Genomic DNA, 22,803 nt, shown 5'->3' with positions numbered 1-22,803 from the left:
CAAAGCAGGAACAGGACAACACATGGCAAAAGCAGGAGCAAGAGAATTGGGGGAGGCACAACATAGATTTAAACATCCCAATCTAAAAAGAATTCACTCACTATGGTGAGGACAGTATCAAGGGGGATGTTACTAAACCATTCATGAGAAACTGCCCCCATGACCCAAATACTGCTCACCAGGCCTCACCTCCAACATTGGGGATTACATTTCAATATGAGATTTGAGTGGGGACACTCAAATTATGTCATTCTGCCCTAGGCCCCTTCCAAATCTCATGTTCTTCTCACATTTCAAACTACAACCATGCCTTTGCAATAATTCCCAAAGTCTTAACTCATTCTAGCATTAACTTAAAAGCCCAAAGTCCAGAGTCTCATATAAGACAAGGCTAGTCCCTTCTGCCTATGATCCCATGAGATAAAAAATATGTTAGTTACTTCCAAGATACAGTGGGAATATAGGCATTGGGTAAGTACTCCCATTTCAACCGCAAGAAAGCCAAAAACCAGGGGCTACAGGGTCCATGCAAGTTCAAAACCCAGCAGGGCAGACATTATATCCTGAAGCTCCAAAATAATCTCCTATGACTCTATGTCCCAAATCCAGGGTACACTGGAGCAAGGGGCAGGCTCCCAAGGGCTTGTGTAATTCCTCCCCTATGGTTTTGCAGGGTTCAGCCCACAAAGCTGCTCTCACAGGCTGACACTGAGTGCCTGTGACTTTTCTATGTGCAGGGTGCAAGCTGTTGGTGGATCTACCACTCTGGGGTCTGGTAGATAGTGGCCCTCTTCTGACAGTTTCACTAGGAAGTGCCACAGTGGAGACTCTCTGTGGGAGCCCCGATCCCACATTTTCCTTATGCATTGCTATAGTAAAGGTTCTCTATGAGGGCTTCACCTCTGCAGGGGGCTTTTGCCAGGACATCCAGGATTTCCCATAAATCCTCTGAAATCAAGACAGAGTCTCACAAGCCTTAACTCTTGCATTCTGTGCCCCTGCAGGTTTAACATTATGTGGAAGCCAAGGCTTAAGGCTTGTGTTCTCCAAAGTAGTAGTGATATGGTTTGACTGTGTTCACACCCAAATCTCATCTTGAATTTTAGCTGCCTTAATTCCCATGTGTTGTAGAAGGAAGTCAGTGGGAGATAAGTGAATCTTGGGGACCGTTTCCCTCATCTTGTTCTCGGGGTAGTGAATAAGTCTCATGAAATCTGATGATTACATAAGGGATTTCCCCTTTCACTTGGTTCTCATTCTCTCTCTTTCAGCCACCATGTAAGATGTGCCTTTCAATTTCTGTCATGATTGTGAGGCCTCCCCAGCCACATAAAACCGTGAGTCCATTAAACTTCTTTTTCTTTATAAATTACCCAGTCTCAGGTATGTCTTTATCAGCAGCATGAAAACTGATGAGGTCTGGATTATTCAGATTATTAATACAAGCAGCCTGTGCTGTACCTGGGCCCCTTTGAGTCACAGCTGGAGCTGAAACAACTGGAATACAGGGAGAAGTGTTCTGAGACTGCACAGAGCACTGGGCCCTGGGCCTGACCCATGAAACTATTCGTCCTCATAAGCCTCAAGGCCTGTAATGGAAGAGGCTGACATAAAGGATTCTGAATACCTCCCAGGCCTTGTCTTCGTTACCGTGGCTATTAGCACTTGCCTCCTTTTTACTTATGCAAATTTCTGCAGCCTCTTGAATTCCTCCCCTTTAAATGGGCTTTCCAGGCTATAAAATTTTCATACTTGTACTCTCTGCTTCCCTTTTAAATATAAGTTCCAGCTTAAAGTCATTTCTTTGCTCTCATATCTGAATATAACTTCCTAAGAGCAGCCAGGTCACTTCTTGTACATTTTTCTGCTTTTAAATTTCTTCCACTAGATACCCTAAATCATCACTTTTGAGTTCAAGGTTTCACATATTCCTAGAGCAGGGGCACAATGTAGCCATGTTCTTTGCTAAGGCATAATAAAATGATCTTTGCTCCAGTTCCCAAGAAGTTTCTCATTTCCATCTGAGACCTCATCAGCTTAACCCTTACTGTCTATATCATTATCAGCATTTTGATCACAACCATTTAACCAATCTCTAGGAAGTTCCAAACTTTCCCTCAACTTCCTGTCTTCTTCTGAGACTCCCAGACTCTTCAACCTCTGCCTGTTACCAATTCCAATGCTGTTTTCACATTTTCAGGTATCTTTATAACAATGCTCCACTCCTTGGTGCCAATTTTCTGTATTAAGCAGTTCTTGCATTGCTATAAAGGAATACTTGAGACTGGGTAATTTATAAAGAAAAGAGGTTTCATAGGTTAATGGTTCTGCAGGCTGTATAGGAAACATAGCAACATCTACAACACCTTCTGGGGAGGCCTCAGAAAATTTACAATCATAACAGAAGACAAAGAGAAAGCAGACTCATCACATGGTGAAAGCAGGAGCAAGTAAGCAAGGGAGGAGATGCTACACACTTTCAAAGGACCAGATATTAACAAGAACTTGCTATTGCAAAGACAGTACAAAGATGACGGTGCTGAACCGTGTAGGACAAATTAGTCCTATAATCTAATCACCTCCCAGCAGACACTCCCCCTTCCACCAAAACTGGGGATTACAGTAGAACATGAGATTTGGGCAGGGGCACATATCCAAACTGTATCAAAGTCCCTGGGTCTTCTGCCTCAAAGCATGGTGTTTAAATTTTACTTTCTGCATATTTCCATATAATAGAAGATAAATGTGCTCTTTTAGGAAACCATTCAGTTTGAATTCATGCTTTCAAAATTTATGTTTTGCTGACAAGAGCCACGACTTTAAAGGGAAGTATATTCCTAAAATCCATTCAAATGGGAGCATATTCCAAAAGTCCATTCTCTGGTTCTTCTGAATTGTGAGCTTTATCTATTATACAGTGGTTATTATCACTTGTAACAAAATTGATGGTGCCCCAGGCCACAAAATTGTATGTATATTTGCAAAGCCACACACTCCATCATCCCTGAGATTTACTCTGGAGAACGCAGCTGCTTGCATTGCTGACTTGCACTTATTCAATATTCAAGGACTGTTCCTTCCAAGAGAAAGTAATTCTTATCTAAAACTGAAAGAAGCAAATATTTATTTAAAAATTATTTATAGAACAAAATAATTCAGATCCTGATAAGTAGGTCCAGAATGAAATTGTACAGATGAAATCTTTTTACAACAAGTTCCCCATTTTATATCTTCAGGCTCCATCTCAAATTGACAGTAGCTTATCCTGAGTGAACTCATCTAAAACCCTGAATGATGGACTGGACAAGATGTGAACATTTGATTCTCTAATTTCATTTCATTGACTTATTCAGGAATTCCTACATGATGAACATTAGCACCTGAAAACTCTCAGATGAAGAGTGTAAAGTTGGTGTCACCTGTTGTCACCAACAAAACTAAACTCCCAAGTATTTCTATGTGATGACAATGGTTAAGACCAACTAGATTGTTAAAATAAAAATTATTCAGTGAAAACATAACATAAATGTTCCATCTTGGCCAGGCGTGGTGGCTCATGCCAGTAATTCCAGCACTTTGGGAGGCCGATATGGGTGGATCACAAGGTCAGGAGTTCGAGACCAGCCTGGCCAACATGGTAAAACCCCATCTCTACTAAAAATTCAAAAATTTGCCAGACGTGCTGATGGGCACCTGTAATCCCAGCTACTAGGGAGGCTGAGGCAGGAGAATTGCTTGAACCCAAGAGGTGGAGGTTGCAGTGAGCTTAGATCAAGCCACTGCACTCCAACCTAGATGACAGAACAAGACTCCATCTTGAAAAAAATAAATTAATTAATTCAAAACTAAAATTACAAAAATGATTATCTCAATATAAAAATGATGAGACTGAATAAATATCAAATATTTTAAAACTTTGCATTTCAGTCAATGAACATTTTCACCTGCTATATATTAAGTTCTCAATTATGATGTCACATCTCAAAATATTAAACTGTGGCCTTTTGAAAGGCTTTTAATTTGCAAATGATTTTCACACATGTGGATCCTGGTTTAAACAAAGTCAAATTGCATGATAGAAATCTATTCAAGCACATTAAAGTTATCTTCAGAGAGATCCTTGTGCATACATTAAGAAATGGTTCTGCATTTATGAAATCTTTAAAATGAGCTTTAAAACTTCTTACTCAGAGAAAGATATTTACCTTTCTACATTTCTTCATGTAGAAACAAAAACTTGATAGATAAGTCAAATCTGGTTGCATCACATTTTGACAAGCGAAAGCCTCTCTTGTAAAGGAAAATCTATCCTCTGTTTCCACTACAGATTAGTGTCACAACATCAATTCTGCCCCTCAATGTGATAATTCAATCATAGACACCCTTTGGTCAGAATACAAGACAAAAATGTCAGGAAAGCTCTTTCAAAATAAAGTTTTGTTTATTTTAACATTTAACAAATATCATTAGTAGAAATGGAAAAAAAAACAGGAAAAATATCTTACAAAATCCTTACACCCTCTCTCCAAATAAAAAGCAATTATTAAGGCTTCAAAATACTATTTGAGGCATCACAAGAGCTGATAGTTATGTTGAAATTTGTCTTTTCAAACAATTTTTACAATCATTGTCCCATCACATCCAACCAAGAATAAAGGCTTTTCTTTCTGTCAGTTTCACTTCCTTGCTTTGGGAAATCGGGAACAGTGAGAACAGCCATGGAGATTGTGGTCAGAGCAGCTGGAGTAACAGGGAGAACCTGTTTGTGCAGGAAGGACCCATGAATGGGCATTTACAATGCACACAGTCACCAAGTCCTTGGTCTCTGCAGGAGCAAGGGGTATTCTAATCCTGGAGACAATGGCTCCAATCCCAGGGCTGTCTCTGAAAAGGAAATACAGAGATTAAAAATATGTGGCATATTCATATCATGGATATCAGCCTAAAAACAGACAGGAAGGCCGGGTGTGGTGGCTCAAGCCTGTAATCCCAGCACTTTGGGAGGCCAAGACGGGAGGATCACGAGGTCAGCAGATCGAGACCATCCTGGCTAACACGGTGAAACCCCATCTCTACTAAAACATACAAAAAACTAGCCGGGCGAGGTGGCGGGCACCTGTAGTCCCAGCTACTCGCTACTCGGGAGGCTGAGGCAGGAGAATGGTGTTAACTTGGGAGGTGGAGCTTGCAGTGAGCTGAGATCCGGCCACTGCACTCCAGTCTGGGTGACAGGCGAGACTCCGTCTCAAAAAAACAAACAAAACAAAAAAGACAGGAAATTATATGCCACAACATGGATGAACCTTGAGGACACTGTCCTAAGTAAAATGAGTCCGTCACAAAAAGGAAAAGTCGTATAATATTCTACTTACATGAGGTATCTAGAGTCGTCAGGTGTACAGAAGCAGAAAGGAGAATGTTGGCTCTCAGGGCCCTGGGGGTGCTGAGGGGAATGGGGACGTGTGTTTAATGCACACAACGTTTCATTCTGGGAAGATGAAAAATTTCTGGAGTGGGATGGTGAATGTACCTTATTTCACTAAACTCTTCACCTAAAAATACTTAAAATGGCAAATTTTATGTTAAGCATATTGTATGTGTCAGGGTTCTCTAGAGGGACAGAACTAGTAGGATATATGTATCTATGAAGGAGAATATAATAATGAGATTTGACTCTAGCACAAGGTAAAGTTCCAAGATAGGCTGTCTACAAGCTGAGGAGCAAGGAAGCCAGTAGTGGCTGAGTCTGAGTCCCAAAAGCTCAGAAGTTGGGAAGTCAACAGTGCAGCCTCCAGTCTGTGGCTGAGGGCAGGAGAGTCCCTGGCAAACCACTGGTGTTAAGTCCAATAGTCCAAAGGCCAAGAACTTGGTTCCTGATATTCCAGGGCAGGAAGCATCCAGCATGGGAGAAACATGAAAGCCAGAAGACCGAGCAAGTCAGCTTCTTCCCCCTTCTTCTGCCTGCTTTTTCTAGCTGCGCTGGCAGCCTATTGGATGGTGCCCACCTACATTGTGGGTGGGTCTCTCCCAGTCCACTGACTCAAATGTTACTCTCTTCAGGCAACACCCAGAAGCAGCCAGAAATGCTCAGAAACAATACTTTGCATCCTTCCAGCCAATCAAGTTGACACGTAATATTAATCATCACACGTTTTACCAGAATAAAAATAAAAACACTACAGGGTAAAGCAGCGGTTCCTCATGGTATGCTGCTTCATGCCACAGTGGCATCACCTGGGAATTCCTGAAACAAATGCAATATTTTAAACCTCAAACCAGACCCACCTAGTCAGAAACTGTGGGGGAAACCCTGGCAACCTCCGACCAGCTCTCCAGGTGACTCAGGTGCACACTTCAATTTGAGAACTCTTGTGTAGGGTCCAAGAGCATGAAATCAGTTCTACCTTGCTTCTCACGCTAGCTGTGTACCGTGCCATTATGTGCCTTAGGGCAAGTGTTTAACTGCCCTGTAATTTAGTTTCCCCATCTGTAAAGTGGAGATACTGATACTGCTTTGAGATAATTAATTGAAAACTGTATCTATCATCATAGTAAGCTGTCACTAAACAATTGGTCTTATTAGCAGCTGAGAAAAATTTACCTCAATTATTTGGCATCTTCCCTTACCAGCCTCATACTACAAATTTTACCAATAAAATGACTGTAGACTTCAGGAGCCTTGCACACCTATTTCCAAATGTCAGTAGAACTGGGAGCAGGTGTAATGAATTTAATTTAAAACTCATAATATGAAAGTTTAATTTATATGCAAGGCACTGAAATGTAGATTTATACAGGCTCAGAAGTCACTAATAATTTCTCTTATGGCCATAGAGGGCTCTGGTCTCAGGGGTGGGATCTCAAAATTCTAATCGGTGACAAAAATTCTCTCAGGCAGTTCATAGCATTCTAAACAATTTGAAGGTGAAGGTAAGCCTTCATTTTTATGTACACACAATTGCGTTAGCATCTTAGAACCTCAGGAACAGTAACAATAAAATATTTCGTGCAGATCTTATCATACTTAAAATGAAGGGAGAATGTGAACAGTACCCCTGGAGACAACGATAGTTCCCAGTTCAACTATCCTAGAGTTCTGCTAGCAGAACCAATCAAGGCTGGAAGCTAGCTGTATCACTCTCTTTATTTAAAATGCAAACAAACCTGATTTCTCCTCTGTGTCAATTTACACTAACATGTCGAGACTGCCCTTCCCACACCCAGGAAGATTAGGACAAGGGCACAAATGAAATTCATTCCTATCTTCTGGATTTATCAAGGATTTCTGATGTCACATGAGTATGTGTATTCTAAATGGATCTCAATTTCTTATGTAGGTGCATTTGGGTCTGTTTTTGCCTAATATATCTTAACTTTTAAGGAAGGAATATCAATATTTAAAACATGAAATTCCAGGAAACGTGGTAGAGGAAGTATCACAGATGGCTCCAGACTGAAGCCCTGTGCAAGTGGAAAGGAGAGGCATCCTGTGGGTTCAGACATTGATCTCCTTACCAAAATAGTACACCTGTCAGGGCCCAGTGGGGTCCAAACTGTAAAACACTATGCATTCTCCCTTCCATACTGCCTGGGAGCTGGTACTATGATTGTTAACACTTTAGGTAAAAAGACACAGAGGTGCAGAAAGGCTAAGTAACTTGCTTAAGGTCAGAATTATTAAGTAATAGAATAACAATTTGAATTCAGAATCCCAACAATTATTTTACACCCTTTCTATTCCCAGCATCAGTATCTCCTGGGAACTTGCTAGAAATTGCAGAGTGCAGCCCATACCCTAGTGCTATGCAACTGAAACGGCATTTTAACAAGTTCTCGAAGCTTTTCTCCTCACGTTAACGTTTGGGGGGCATTGCTTTACCTTTAAGCTATTCAGCCACAGTACCATAGTGCCTAAAATTTCACATCATATCCTGTTTTGAATTATGGTAAATAATACCTGCTAAATAAAGGGAAACAGTGTATCTGATAAAAACCCAGTCCCAGCCTGATAGCTAGAGAGTGGAGAGGGTAACTTCCAGCATTTGGATCCTGCAGCTGATATTTTCCAGAAGTGATTCCAAACCTGCTTCCTTTACACACTGATGTAGGAATCAGGACACTTTCTCACTCCAAAACCCACATTTTACAGGAGAATAAACAGATGGGTAATGTTTTCCCAGGTTACACAGCCAAACACTGGACAAGCCAGCAGATAACTCAAGGCTGTGACCACCATTCCAGTCCTGTTTCCTTGGTCACTAGGATCCCTTCAATGCTTTGAGAATCAAGTAACATTCATTTCAAAAGAATAGGAGGCAAGAATCAGAATGATGAAAGTTCTCATCAAATTCTACTTTCTCTCTAGAAATCAAAATAAAGTTAAAAGTAGAATCTCAAGAGGGCCTTTCGCAATCACACAATTCCACTATCCCCAAAACAAATCATTTGAAACCAGCAAAAGGTGCTAGGATCCCATATAACAATATGAGTGTGCTATGCTACGATCAGACAACTAAAAACCAGTGGAAAGAGACAAATAAACTTACTGGATTCTTCAGAGAGTAACATAATTTACGAATGGACTACAGAATATGCACTGTGTTAGCCAAAGACTCAGAATCATGTAAAAGTGGACAAATGACGGGAGTTTGGGAAATTTGCATGAGGGTATTTGAGAGGGACCAGGAGGATGCAGCAGAAAGGAAGTTGGGTGCAGAATCTGAGGACTGGATTAGTCTGTTTTCACACTGCTGTGAAGAAATACTCAAGACTGGGTAATTTATAAAGGAAAGAGGTTTAATTGGCTTACAGTTCTGCATGGCTTGGAAGGCCTCAGGAAGCTTACAGTCATGGCAGAAGGCAAACTGTAAGCAAGGACCTTCTTCACATGGGGGCAGGAAAGAGAGAGAAGAGATCAGGAGAAACCACCACTTATAAAACCATCGGACCTCGTGAGAACTCGCTCACTATCATGAGAACAGCATGGGGGACACCACCCCCCATGATACAATCATCTCCTACCAGGTCCCTCCCTTGACAGGTGGAGTTTGCAGTTAGAGATGAGATTTGGGTGGGGACACAGAGCCAAACCATATCAGACAGGTTCTGACAGTCAGTCCCCATGTGGCCTTATTACCTTATTCAAACACTTTATATCCTCTAGGCCATATTTCTCTCATCTTAAAACACAGAAACAACATATGCCCTAGTTCTGCACATAAATGTTATGAAAATTGAAATCAGATTACCAAAAATACCTTATAAGCTCTAATTTTTCTGTACTTTGATTCATTGTTTTTTGAATGAGGAAAAATGAATGGAATGAAGCAATACTAAGGTATCTTGATCCTTGTCATTCAGAGATGAAAGTGTTTAGAGAGAGAAGTTATTGCACGCTCAAGAAATTCTCATCATTTCCTTATTCTGCTTTTGTTCGCTGCATATTAATCAGGTTTGCTTACTGACAGTTAAGATTAGAAACTGTTAGGGAAAGTTTCTTAGAGTGCCTTAGTCCTCACTGCCCGAAGAGTACCTTGGGATATGTTGACGGTCAGATGTTTTGGTAAAGAAGATAGAACCTGGACAGATCATGCTATTTGAAAGACAGGAACTGAACAGTGGAGTCACTGACATTCTCCTCAATTGTCTTTCTCTGTCCCTTTAGCCAGAAGTCCATACGAAGAGAAACCCATTCAACTGGTTTCTCAGGAATGCCTACAGCACAGGTATTAGGTGTGTGGCTCCTCCAAGCCTTTCCCAGTTACCCTCGGGAGGACAAGTTTTAGTTTTCGGAAGCTGTTGAGAAACCACAAAGCCCCCATGGGTGGCACGGCTGCTGTGGGGACCTGCTGCTTCTCTAGCACCACAATATCCAACATTTCCAAAAAGAAATTGCCAATAAGAAATGCCAAGAGAGAAGAGGATGAGAAAAGGAAGGGTCTTTGAGTAGAAGTCCATAACTGGACTTGGATCACTAAACACAAATAAGATCTGATCATGGAACTTGGGGGTCCCAGGAGCAACTGTGTGTTTCTGGCAGGGTTACCCACAGTTGTGCCTCTAATCCGCCTCTGCAGCCAGTGGGAGCCAGCAGGTGCGGCTGCTGCTCCCACAGCGAGATTCCTGTTGCCCAAAGGAGGGACCAGCGGCGAGCCTGAGCCATTCCCTATGTTGCAGGCTTGGAAGAGTCTCTTGCAAAACACTCTTCCCAAGTTTTGTTTTCCTACTTTTCAATGTCAGATATCTGAAGAAAGATTAAGTATAGAATGACTTCTAATGTTTCTAGGATCCTAAAGCAAATCTTTCTTTTAAGGTTTTCAGTGACTAAATTGAATTAACAACAAATACATTACATCTTCCTTGGGTTTCAATAATGGTTAGAAAAATAAATTTGGCTTGGTGACCACTATAATTTGTTTTTTGAATTGCAAACAACTTAGGAATGTTTTAGATATTTTAAACTTACCAAACTAATTGAACTGGCTACTCATTTTATAGAATGAGTGTACTTCAGGAGGGTTTCTTAGAGGCTCATCTTTTTAAGTGCTGTGCACCTCACCTTCCTTAATTTGGTTCTTTATATACTTCTTCTCTGAGGAGTATGCAAAGCTTATAAAGGAGATTGTACTGGTAACAAACTCACAGGAAGAAATAGGGCCTTGAGGTAAAAAGCATTCCTATCAACCATGATCAGAGTGTCCTTTGCTTAAATGTTATTTGCAATTCAAAGTCATAACCCATCACTATCAAAACAAGTCTCTACTGTGTGACACACAATGATACTGATAGATTGATTTATTCTGATTGGGGGCTATCTAATAAGATCAAAGTCAGTCCTGATTTGACCAAAGGCATGTCGTATCTAACATATAATAAAACCAAACCAAAACAAAATGAAACAAAGCACTCAACTCCAAATCCTGGTTGTTTCCCCCACTAAAATTGCCTGCAGCCTCTCTGGCTGACCTGGGCAAGTCACTGAATCCCTCTCAGACTTAATTCTCTCTTAACAAATGAAAAAACAACAATATACATTGCTATAATCCCTCATTTTAAAAAGAAAATAAACTGTTAGTTGTCTTTAAGTTTTTAAACTCTAAAATATTATAATTCTCTAAGTTCATTGAGGGAAGGCTAAAAGTTGCCAAATATTTTTTGTGTTTCAGCTAGGAGTGTATTTCCTTGGAAATGACCTTGAAATCTGATAAAACACCTAAAGCTCAGGTCCAAGTAAATAACTTTAACCTACTCTATGTTTTCATAGTTTCCTTGGTTGAGAAAACTAAAAACTGCCCCAAGTCTAGACATGTCTAACAGAAGAATGTTCAGAGTGTTCAGATAAGAGGTAAGATGAATTTGCGTGTTTGATGTGGGGAGATGATCACGTGTCAGAACATAAGCACCAATCCAGATGACAGTTTAATGAGGTTATGTGGATAATTATATTATAGATTGGTGCCCTGACATGAAATGACCTCTTATTGGCAAAATTCACGTTTGCCATAGGATTCAAGCAGCTATTTATATCAGAAGACCTTAGTAGAATGCTATCTCTTGTCTAAGTCTAAAAACTATGGAAAAAAATTACAAAGTCAAAATTGTTGAAAAAATTAATTTACACAAATGTGAAATTTATATAAAATTAACCAAGTTATTGAAATCACAGCAGATAAAGGTTAATGTACTTATTACATAAAGAGCTTGTGTAATTCTAATTGAAAACCACTAAAGCCTCAATAAATGAGCAAAGGCTATGAATAGATAATTTTAAGAAGCATGACTGGCTAAATCACATGTTCACACACTAGAAATCAGAGAACTGCACTTTTGATTACCAAATCAGAAAACACTGATCCACATAATTACACACACACACACACACACACACATACACATGCACATACACACACACACACATGCACACACACACACACATACAGACACATACAAACACACACACACATATACATGATGAAAGTTCAATCCAATAGATGAATCCACCCATTCACTGTGTCGGTAGAAGTGCAAAACTGGTTAGTGTTTTCATAGCAATGTGATGAAAAGTTTCAACTACACAATAAATATGATCATGAATTGAATTAATAACCTTCTCATGGAAAAAATCACACTATTAATAGTGGTATCTGCGTTTTGTAGCACTAATACATCATTCAAGAAAGTAATCTTTTTATATTTTTTAATTTTTCTAGACTTTACATGATAAGAGAAATAATTATGTTTCAGAAAATGCTAACTTCTTCACACACAGCCTACGCATGATGCTTCTGTGTCAGTCCTGTCCAGCTGATGCCGTCGATGTAAAGTTCATTCCCAAAGCACATTTTTTTTAAGTAAAAGGGTGTCATAGAATTAAAATGCTACTTTGATATTGAAATAGATTACTGCATTGGGAAGAGATTTCATATTAATACATAACAATGAGTCCTGGAGAAAGAAAAGAGTTTCCTCTAAAACATCTTCCAAACACCCTGTAAAATAATGCAGTAAGACTAAGGTTTGCATCACTGCAATGAAGCCTTACAATATCCACTCGAGGTTTGCCTGAATTTTAAATGATTTGCTCCGTCTCGCTGTTTGGAAGCAAGCAGGCATGTGCACTCTCGGGTATCATGTAACAGAGACCTGGTTCAGAGGAAAAGCTTTACAAAGGCCTCACTGTGCTGGTCCTGTGCTCTCCAGCCTCTGAGCAGATGTGCCATCAAAGCTCCTCCACAAGTATGTGGCAAAAACAGTCAAAGAGTCTCTGAATTTTCCCATAGAAGTAAGCCTAGTGGGAACCACAACCCCGTTCCAGATTATCTGTGTATTAAAGAATTTCTTTCCATCTTAAATACATCCTCCGAATCTTTTCAAGCTCCGTTCTAATGATGAAGAGGCCTCAGCCCACACCGCATGCACGTTGGAAAACCGCATCCTTTGGTCTTCAGTGATTCGGGGCAACTTCCGGCTTCACAGATTTTTTTTTTTTTTTCCTCTGTTGTCTCGATTTTTTTATTTCTTATCCTTTGATTTTATTCTGAACTCAAAGCTTTTAAAATACATTTTAAAACACAAATAACTGTCTACTTTGGAGCAAATTAAAGACAAGCTACACCCAAGGTCCTCCAAGATGCAAGCATCACCGCTTCACAGAACTCCCGGTTTATGGTTGATTTCCTTTCTTCATTTGCCAAGGATTGACAGGCAATGGAATTTTAAATGCAGAGCCATATGACAGCTGCAGTACAATGCTCAGTGCGAAGATAAAAGCCAGTGTTTCGAAATCAGGAGGCCGATTCCCAGGCTGCACCCGGAGCTTGCTCGCCACGCCTGCACATTAATGGGAGGTCGCAGGAGCCTGCCTGGTGGGGCAGACTCACATTCTGCGGTGCTTTTCAACGTGGCGGCAGAACACCTGTGCAGGAGATGCACAAAGATAAACTCGTCCATCTTTTATGCCTCCATAAAAACATGACAGATTGTAGGCCACGGAGACACATGTCGTGGGGTCTTTTTAATTCAACACTAATCCTGTTCCTGTTATAATTTCACCCATTTAAAAAGAAGCTAGGCCACAGAAAACGTTGTCTTCTCAAACAGATTTTCCTTGGAAACATTCTACTTATGAGAAGCTGACATCTACTTATAACCAGCATGGTTTAATTGCTTTAAATAACCTTAGCCTCTCTTTTAAGATAAAAGAAAACAAAGTTGGCTAGACTTTACTACTTCCAATCAGAACCCATGTATACATGGGCCCTGAGGCATCCACTCCGCACCAAATGTGTAAGGTCTGGGTGAAAATAAGATGGATTCCAATATTTCCCTGTAGGTAATTATAGCTGACTTCATCACCATCTTTTCCCCCTCCTTTTGAGAATTAAGAAAGTATATGTGTTAATTTCATACATTCTGCATAAGTTGCTTTGATAGCAATTTTGTGGCCATGTGGATCTTTACAAATTAGTATTTGTTTCAAACAGTCCAAGCAGCCCATCCTTTCTTACTTAATTAAATCAGTTTTCCCAAGAAATGTCCTCCAAGTTTGAAAAACCAACAGTTGAATATGGGCAGTAATTCATTTATGAACATTCTGTCCAATTAGCAAAAACTGTATGAAACCAAGACTTTCTTTCCCTCAGATTTTCAGAGTAAGCCATCCATTAATTGTGTTGTGTTTGCAGCCTCTACAAACTGCAGTATGCAAATGTCACTCCTGCACATCCAGCTCTGTCTTTACTTGTGCTTCTGGGCTTCATTTTGTGAAGAGGAGAACAAAGCTGGCTTGTATCTTTAACCATGTCCAACAGAGAAAGAGAGAGACACAGAGAGAGAGACAGAGAAAGGAGCCTATATCTAAAGCCAGGAGGAAATCACCATTTAAGTCACAGGCATACAGTAGAAATGTAAATTTTCCTGGAATCATTATTATTGCAAATATTGTCCATTACGATTACGTTATTTGTTCTTATGTGGGAAAAATTGGTCATCTCCATAGCTATTCCTACTTAAAACAAAATAGTGACATCCAGTAGCAAGCAGGCTAGCAAGCACAGACTGGGAAGAAGGCATAGATGGCTCAGCTAGTGTGGACTGGCTTGGCTTCTCGTCCCAGTGATTATCCATTAGGTGGCATACTAGATTATACCACCCAGCACTGCCTTTAAAGACAAAACCAAAAACAAACCAGCATGATTTGATTCTTTCTCATAAGAGCCCTCCTGCTGTTTCTTTTTCTATTGACCAAAATTATTCACAGCTATGTGAACCTATACATATTTTAGTCATTTTGGCATTTGGTAAACATTCTGGAAACATACACATTTATAACTATGGCATCCACCACCTGTATTTGCTGAAGTGCCATGAATATATATATATATATATATATATATTCATGTGCCTATATATGTATATATATTCATGTGCCTATATATATATATTCATGTGCCTATATATGTTCATGTGCCTATATATATTCATGTGCCTATATATATTCATGTGCCTATGTGTATATATCCATGTGCCTATATATATATTCATGTGCCTATATATTCATGTGCCTATATATATATTCATGTGCCTATATATATATTCACGTGCCTATGTATATATACCCATGTGCCTATATATATTCGTGTGCCTATGTATATATATTCATGTGCCTATATATATATTCATGTGCCTATATACATTCATGTGCCTATATATATATTCATGTACCTATATATATTCATGTGCCTATATATATATTCACGTGCCTATGTATATATACCCATGTGCCTATATATATATTCACGTGCCTATGTATATATATATTCATGTGCCTATATATATATTCATGTGCCTATATTCATGTACCTATATATATTCATGTGCCTATATACATTCATGTGCCTATATATATATTCATGTACCTATTTACATGTGCCTATGTGTATATATATTCATGTGCCTATTATATATATTCATGTGCCTATATATATTGTGTCTATATATATATTCATGTGCCTATATATTACTGTGTCTATATATATATTCATGTACCTATATTCATGTGCCTATGTATATATATTCATGTGCCTATATATATATTCATGTGCCTATATTCATGTACCTATATATATTCATGTGCCTATATATATTCATGTGCCTATATATATATATATATATATATATTCCTACTGAAGTCCCTATTATATTTAGTGGACTACTGGACTACCCTGGTATGCTCTAATGGCAATACAGTAAAAAGATCATTCTACATGGGAAAATCGTAGGTCTATGTATGCATTTATAAACTCCTGATGCCAGCAAAAAATAAATTACTAGCTATACATTATTAGTTAAAGTAAGTCAGTGTGCCTAAAAACCGTTAGGCACACTGACATACATTAACCATATCAAACTCAGGATACATTATTTTAGGGCGCTGGGCTAACAATTATACAATGGTAGCTTTATTTTACTGAAGATAATTTTTTCATATTTACTGTTTGTTTGTATATAATTTTTGGTTAACACTATCTTTAGAAAGCAGAACTATGAAGTGGATTCTAGTTATATCTTCTCCTCTCAGATTAGTTTTGATTGATTCATGACACTTAACAAAAATATCTCTGTTTATTCATCCATATGATAAAAAATAATGCTTTTCGGGTGCAGCAGATTTTAAAAGAAGACTAAATAATTTTACATATTGGCACTTTATAGCTCTGGGACTGGCAGAACGTCATTGGCCCCGGCCCCAGCTGCAAACTTATGAAACCCACAGGCTGTTCCCAGCTAGTGACTGAGTGTAGCAGATGTAAGGTTGGCTTGTCCCTGGGGGTTGCAGGGCTCTTTTGGTTCCCAGAGTCTCTGAAGGCCTGGCCAAACTTTCCTCAGAATGCACTGACATCCGAGGGCTTCCACAGAACCTTCCCTCTGGCCCTCTGGCCTTCACACAAGCTCAGATCTGCATTGCAGTTAAATGGCTGTTCCAGCTTCTCCCACCCCCTTCCCACATTTCCCCACAGGCATTTGCCCTGATGAACATCATGCTGACTTCTGACTTGCTCTCCCTTCTCAGTAATCACACTAGTACAAATATCAACATTCTCTTTCATGCATTTTTATTAAGACCTGTTTGTAATAGATCTCTTTCTAGGAAATTCCATTAGGAAACTCATAAACGATCCATAAGGCAGGATCCCTGGAAAGGCAGGTCCAAGGAGTCTTCCGGAAGGGCCAGTGTTCCCTGGAGCTTGCTATTGCGTCCCGTTGAGCTTCACAGTGTTCTGTTGTTCCACCTTTCCTACCTGGATCCGCCCACAGCTCTGAGTGTCCCATACCATGGCAGCTCAGGACCTGGTCTAAAAGGAATCACATCTAAGGGAACGGTGCCTCTCATCTCATCTCCATTAGCAACAGGGCATCTCACAGTGAGTCCTCTGACTCCAGGAGAGACTCAACTCCCGTGCACTCTGCAGAATATTGGCCTTTTAGCTTCACGACTGTTAACCATTTCTGCGTTGCGAGGATCTGTAAGAGGCATTACGCTCTGGCTTGGGGTCCAGCTGCATTTTCCTCCCACAGAGACCAGCATCAGTTCTGCCATAGACTAAGCAGGAGTCTCACGCATTTCCTAACACAGCTCTTCCTCAAAGTTGGCTCTTCTTATTGCAGCACCTACAGAGGCTTCGCATTTCTGGGTTTAGCTTCCTGGACATTCGTCTGGCACTAAGAGCCCCATTTTCCAGAAGGCAGAGGGTGCATGTTGCTTCTCCTCATCAGAGCAGACTGACTTCAGGTTCCTGCTGGCCCAGAGACAAAGTGCGTTTGAAAGACCCCTTTTAACTCAGTATCTACTTGGATGGCCTTCCTACATGAGGAAGGAGGACTCCAGGTCTATTTATGTCTAGTTTTCCCCTCACGATCTTATCCTACTCCCTACCTTCTTGTATGAACGCAAGCATGTTAGCCATAGAATTCCATGCCAGCAGGAAACATGCCGATAACAGTTACCAGCATATCCCTGTGCATATCCCTGTGCTTAGCACAGTGCCTGGCACAAAGACAACGATGAAAGTATTGACGGAAAGTAGTGAGTATTTGTGGAATATTCCATATAAGCAATTGATTAAGTAAATCAATGGGTTAAATGGAGGCATTGGACACATTGATTTAGGTGCCAATTTTAGACAGTTAATAATTCATCATGTAAATAGATATGGCCAATATGGAAAATGTCCAAAGTGGAAAAAATAAATAAAGTCTATGATCTTATTCAGTTACTTAATACGACACTTGCACATTACAGATATTTATTATGTTTGTTGAGTGGACAAAGGAATGAGTGGCGTTTTAGACAATGCCTCCTGACTAGGCTGTGGAATTAAATACATATAGGCTCAAACTCAAGCTCAACACTTATTAGCTTTGCAACTCAAGGAACATTACATACTCTCAATGTTAGATTCCCCATTCATAAAAAGACTATAATAATAATTACCACACATGGTTGTCATGAGGATTACATTAGATAATAGATGTTATCTGCCTTAGGAGTAGTTGATTTGAAAATAGATTCTGGCTGGGTATGGTGACTCACACTGGTAGTCCCAGTGCTTTTGAGTTTGAGACCGGCCTGTGTAGCATAGCAAGGTCCCGGTCTCTATATAACAAAACATTTAGCCAGGCATGGTGGTGTGTGCTTATAGTCCTAGTTATTCAGGAGGCTGGAGTGGGAATGGTGGTGTGTGCCTGTAGTCCTAGTTATTCAGGAGGCTGGACTGGGAATGGTAGTGTGTGCCTGTAATCCTAGTTACTCAGGAGGCTGGAGTGGGAGGATCACTTGCGCCCAAAAGTTTGAGATTCCAGCCTGGGTGACAGAGATAGATTGTCTCTTAAAAAAGGTTTTTTTTTTTTTCCATTTTCTTGCCTAAACTTTGCCTTTATGCTTGAATCTTACCCTATTTACCAGACTGGATCTTGGCACCATTATCCATCCATCCATCCATGCATCCATTCATACCCATCTAGCTAGCCATCCCTTTTTTCATCTCTTTCAATTTCCCTTTTACTTGCAAACTCTCTCTTATTTCTTTATTGACTACCTTTGTACCAAAGATTCTCTCCTCAAAAAGCCCTCTTTCAATTTAGGAAGATAAAAAGATATCCTGGAATTCTGGACATAAATGGTGGTGATGATTGCATAATACTGTGAATATACTTAATGCTATTGAATTATACACTTAAAATAGCTAAAATGGTTAATTACGTATATCTTACCTCAGTGAAAACCTCCCAACATGCTTCCACATCACGTGTCTTCATTGCTTCCTCCTCTTCTCTGTAGCCATGTGTGCTGAGTTATCTATACTTGTTTTATCTTTTTCTGAAATTTCCTTCAACTGTTTTTTCTCCCTAGGAATTCCACAGTGCTACACTCATTAAGGCTATCTTACCTTTCTAATAATAAAATCAGGGGACTATTTATCACTAATTACCTTGCCAGTCTCTGCACTTGGCTCTCTTCAGCATGGCCTATCAACTGTAAATCTTTACTTTCTATAATCCTGTATCAAGTGGACCCTCTACTTTTTTCCTAGATTCTGTCTCTCGTTCACTCATGGACAGCTTCCAGTCCTCCAGTGTTGGCCTTTGCCTGCCATATTGCAAGTTTTTCTCTCTAGAATGACTCATTCCCATTAGCATATAAACATAAGTTTTGTTCTTTAGTATATTTAAAATGCTGTTTTGCCATTTTGTCTTAGTGACGCCTCCTAATCCAAGAAGTCGCTCCCTCAAGGTCGGTGATCCCTGTGGTGTGACTGAGTCCAGTGGCTAATCCTCGACTCTACACTGCAGGGTCCATCAGCAGCACAGGACACAGTCAACTGCCCTTTCCTTCCGGAGATTTTTTTCTCCTCCTGCTTCCCTGTTTTCTCTCTTCATTTTTCTCCTACTATGTGCACTATCCAAACACAGGTTTCTTTTGAGATTTAGTACAAACCATTTTCTCACAACCCACATCAATTCTTCTAGGAATCCTATTGACCCTGACATCAATGTATTTCCATAATTGGCTGCTTATTACCATTTCACTCCTACCATCCTGTTCAAGCCAACATCACCCCTTACCTGGAGAACAACAGGCTCCCAACCAGGCTCTTTCTTACTCTTGTTCTAACAAAACTTCCTCTCAACCTACCATTCAGAGGGCTGATGTTAAATCCGTCCGATCGCCTCATGCCTGTGCTCAGAAGCTGCCTCTGGTTTCCTGTTTCTGTCAGTGTAGAAGCCAGTTTGTAGTATAACCTGCAAAGCCCTGTGTGATCTGGCCTCTTCAGTGTCCTCCCATCGGTCTTTTCCATTGTTTGCTGAGGCTTCTCACTTTGGCTCTGCCTTCAGCATGTGGAACATGCCCTTGTCTACTTCCATTAGATGTATATATTATATTTATAACGTATTATCATATCATATATATAATAAATAGGTAAAAATGGATGTTTGTCCCTCTGGACGTTTATCCCGCCATATTGATAGATGAAGGCCTTGACTCTCTAAACCAAAACGGGACGTATTCAATTCCTAAACTGCTGAAGACCTTGGCATGATTTTTCATTCAGATTTACTCTATTTCTGCACTTTCCACCCAATATGCTTCACCCTAGTAATTTCACTTTTCTCCAAGCCACACCTCCTCTCCCTCGTGTCTGCTGATACTACCCTTACAGTTGTCTGGAGCACTGTCCAAGCTGTGTGCCCCACACTGACCTGTCTCCCACCACACTTAAATTCGTCTTATATCACTCATCACCACTCTGATCCAAGACATGTTCAGTGGTCACATTTCTAAAGTAGTGGTTCAAACTTGCTTATTTCAGGGGAAGTGAAGATTGTCCTTGTGAGATTCTATATTCAGACACATGTTATTCTGTTATTCATGCAAGAAATCTTGCTAAGAGAAGAAACTTTAAAAATAAAGTAAAATATCTTAAAATAATATCTCATGTGTATCCACTAATAGTGACTTGCAACGTTTTCATTTGTTTTATAATCTGGGAATGCTCCCCAAACCAGCAAATAGCAACAGATGACAACATTTTAAGAGGAATTTTTAAAAACAATTATTTTCCATTGTTTTTAAATTGTATAAAAACAATTATAAAAAAAAAAGTAAAGTACCTTTTCTCAATTTTAGAGAAAAGACAGTTTATTCTGGCTTAGGGAATGCCTTCTTTCTCCTGGGTCACGAGATGCCATGCACGGACCATAGCACGGAGGCCACATAGGCCCTGGAAGATTTGCCCCAGGAAACTCAGTTTTCATTCCTTCCTCCTTCTCCTCCCTCTCTTAGTTCCTCCCTCACGCCATCTCTCTCTTCCTTTTTTTCCTGTTTTTATGTCAATATTACCTTTTAAGCAATTGTGCAGTTAGAAACTGTGTTAGGAACAGTGTTGGTGTGCAAACCCTCACATAAGTCCTAGAACTTTTATTTAGCTTGGAAACAAGATGTGAATCACACAATCACAAACAACATGGTAACCCCCAACCCCATGCTCTCCTGTTGTAGGACCACTTGTCGCTTCCAGAATGTTCCAAGAAATGTCTGTTTTCTCCTCCATTGCTCAGTTTTTCCTTACTTGGATTTTTCCGACTCTCCCCTCACCTCTAGCTCGAGTTTTAGAACCCCAGGAAATCGCCCTCTCTAGGAAGTGGCTGTGGCCATCTGTATCATGGTGTAGATGTCTCCCGCTTTTATCAGTGAAGCTTGTCTGCCCCTGAATTTTATACCTAACAGACAACCGCAGTTCATGTCTATTGAGTTAATAGGCAATGTTTATTAGGCAGCCAATGTTTATTTTGTTTTTGACTATTCACTGAACTCAACACTTTAGGTACTTCCTGATGTCCTTTTTGTGCTCTGGTGTCAGATCCAGGATCCTCTGTGTCATTTAGCATCACGTCTCCTTATGCTCCTCTCAACTGTGACAGTTTCCCAGATTCTCCTAGTTTTTGATGACTGAGACAGTTTTGGTAAGTACTGATCAGGTGGTTTTCAGAATGCCAGAATGCCTGTCAACGTAGGTTTCCCTGATGTTTGTTTCATGGTTAGATTAGGGCTGTTGGTTGCTGGGAGGAAGCCCAGAGGAGTGGACTTGCCATCCTATCATGGTGGCAGAATATGCTGTCTCCGTGCCTCGTCACCAGCGATACTCACCTGTCACCTGGCTGACGTGGAGGTGCCAGACCTTCATTACAAACGCACTGCTTTTCCTCCTTTCCCTGTTTACCCTTTGGAAGGAAGTAACTATGCTCAGCCCAGTTCAAAGGGTAGGGAATTACTCTCAACTTCAATGAGGAGGGAGCACCTAACTACATTAATTGGGATTCTTATTTATAGGAAATTTGCACTCTCTGCTCCATTTATTCAGTTAATCAGAAATATGAACTCATGGGCAATATTTTTAAATTAAAGTTGACACAAACAGTTGTTAAGAATCCAGGGAATATGATATTTGAAGCACAGTACATTGTAACTAAGTTTAGCTGATTTTCAATTCTTGCATCATTTGGTCCTTCCAATAGTGTGCATGGGGGGTGTTGTATATGTGCATGTGTGTGTGCAGTATGCATGGTGTGTATATGGTGTATGAGTACGTGTTTTTGATACATGGTGTGCATGTACCTGTGGTGTGTGTGGCGGGCATGTGTGGGTATGTGTGTTCTGTGTGTGGTATTTGATGTATGTGTAGTATGTGTGTATAGACATATGATATGAGGGATGTGTGTTTATGTTGTGTATGCCATGTGGTGTGGTATGTGTGGTGTGTGTGTGTAGTGTATTGTGTGTATGTGGTATGCGGCATGTGTTTAGTGTGTATTTATGTGTGTGCATGTATGTATTCTGTGGGGTGTGTGATGTGTGTGTGGTGGGCATTTATATGAGTGTGTGTATTGTGTGTGGTGTGTATGGTGTATGATGGATGTGTGTATGTGTGGTGTGTATATGTGTGTACACATATGGTGTGTGTGTCTATGTGTGTGGTGTGGTGTATTTTGTGTGTGTATGTAGTGTGTGTATGGGTGTGTGGTGTCTCTGTATGTTTGTGTCCATGTATGAGTTCTCTGGTGTGTATGTGTGGCATGTGTATATGTGTGGTGTGTTGTGTGAATGTGTTTGTATAAGTGTGGTATGTAGTGTATGTTTATGTATGTGGTATGTGGTGTGGTATGTATGTAGTGTGTGGGGTGTGGTGGGTGTAGTGTGTGGGATGTGGTGGGTGGGGTGTGGTGTGTGGTGTGTGTGTGGGGGGT

The 22,803-nt window shown here is 40.2% G+C and overlaps 1 long non-coding RNA gene across 1 annotated transcript in view; it reads right to left on the bottom strand.

Moving 5' to 3' along the window:
* Window positions 1-4,525: 4,525 nt before the first annotated feature.
* Window positions 4,526-22,803, bottom strand: part of LOC126933693 (uncharacterized) — a 30,596-nt gene continuing 12,318 nt past the window's right edge. The window contains exon 3 of the long non-coding RNA XR_007718704.1: window positions 4,526-4,884. This is a non-coding gene — a long non-coding RNA (uncharacterized LOC126933693). The remainder of the gene's footprint in view (window positions 4,885-22,803) is intronic.

Source organism: Macaca thibetana, chromosome 13, assembly GCF_024542745.1.
Source record: "Macaca thibetana thibetana isolate TM-01 chromosome 13, ASM2454274v1, whole genome shotgun sequence".
NCBI classification, from domain to species: domain Eukaryota; kingdom Metazoa; phylum Chordata; class Mammalia; order Primates; family Cercopithecidae; genus Macaca; species Macaca thibetana.
The sequence above is the reverse complement of the archived record's forward strand: the minus strand, read 5'-3'. Positions and strand labels throughout refer to the sequence as shown.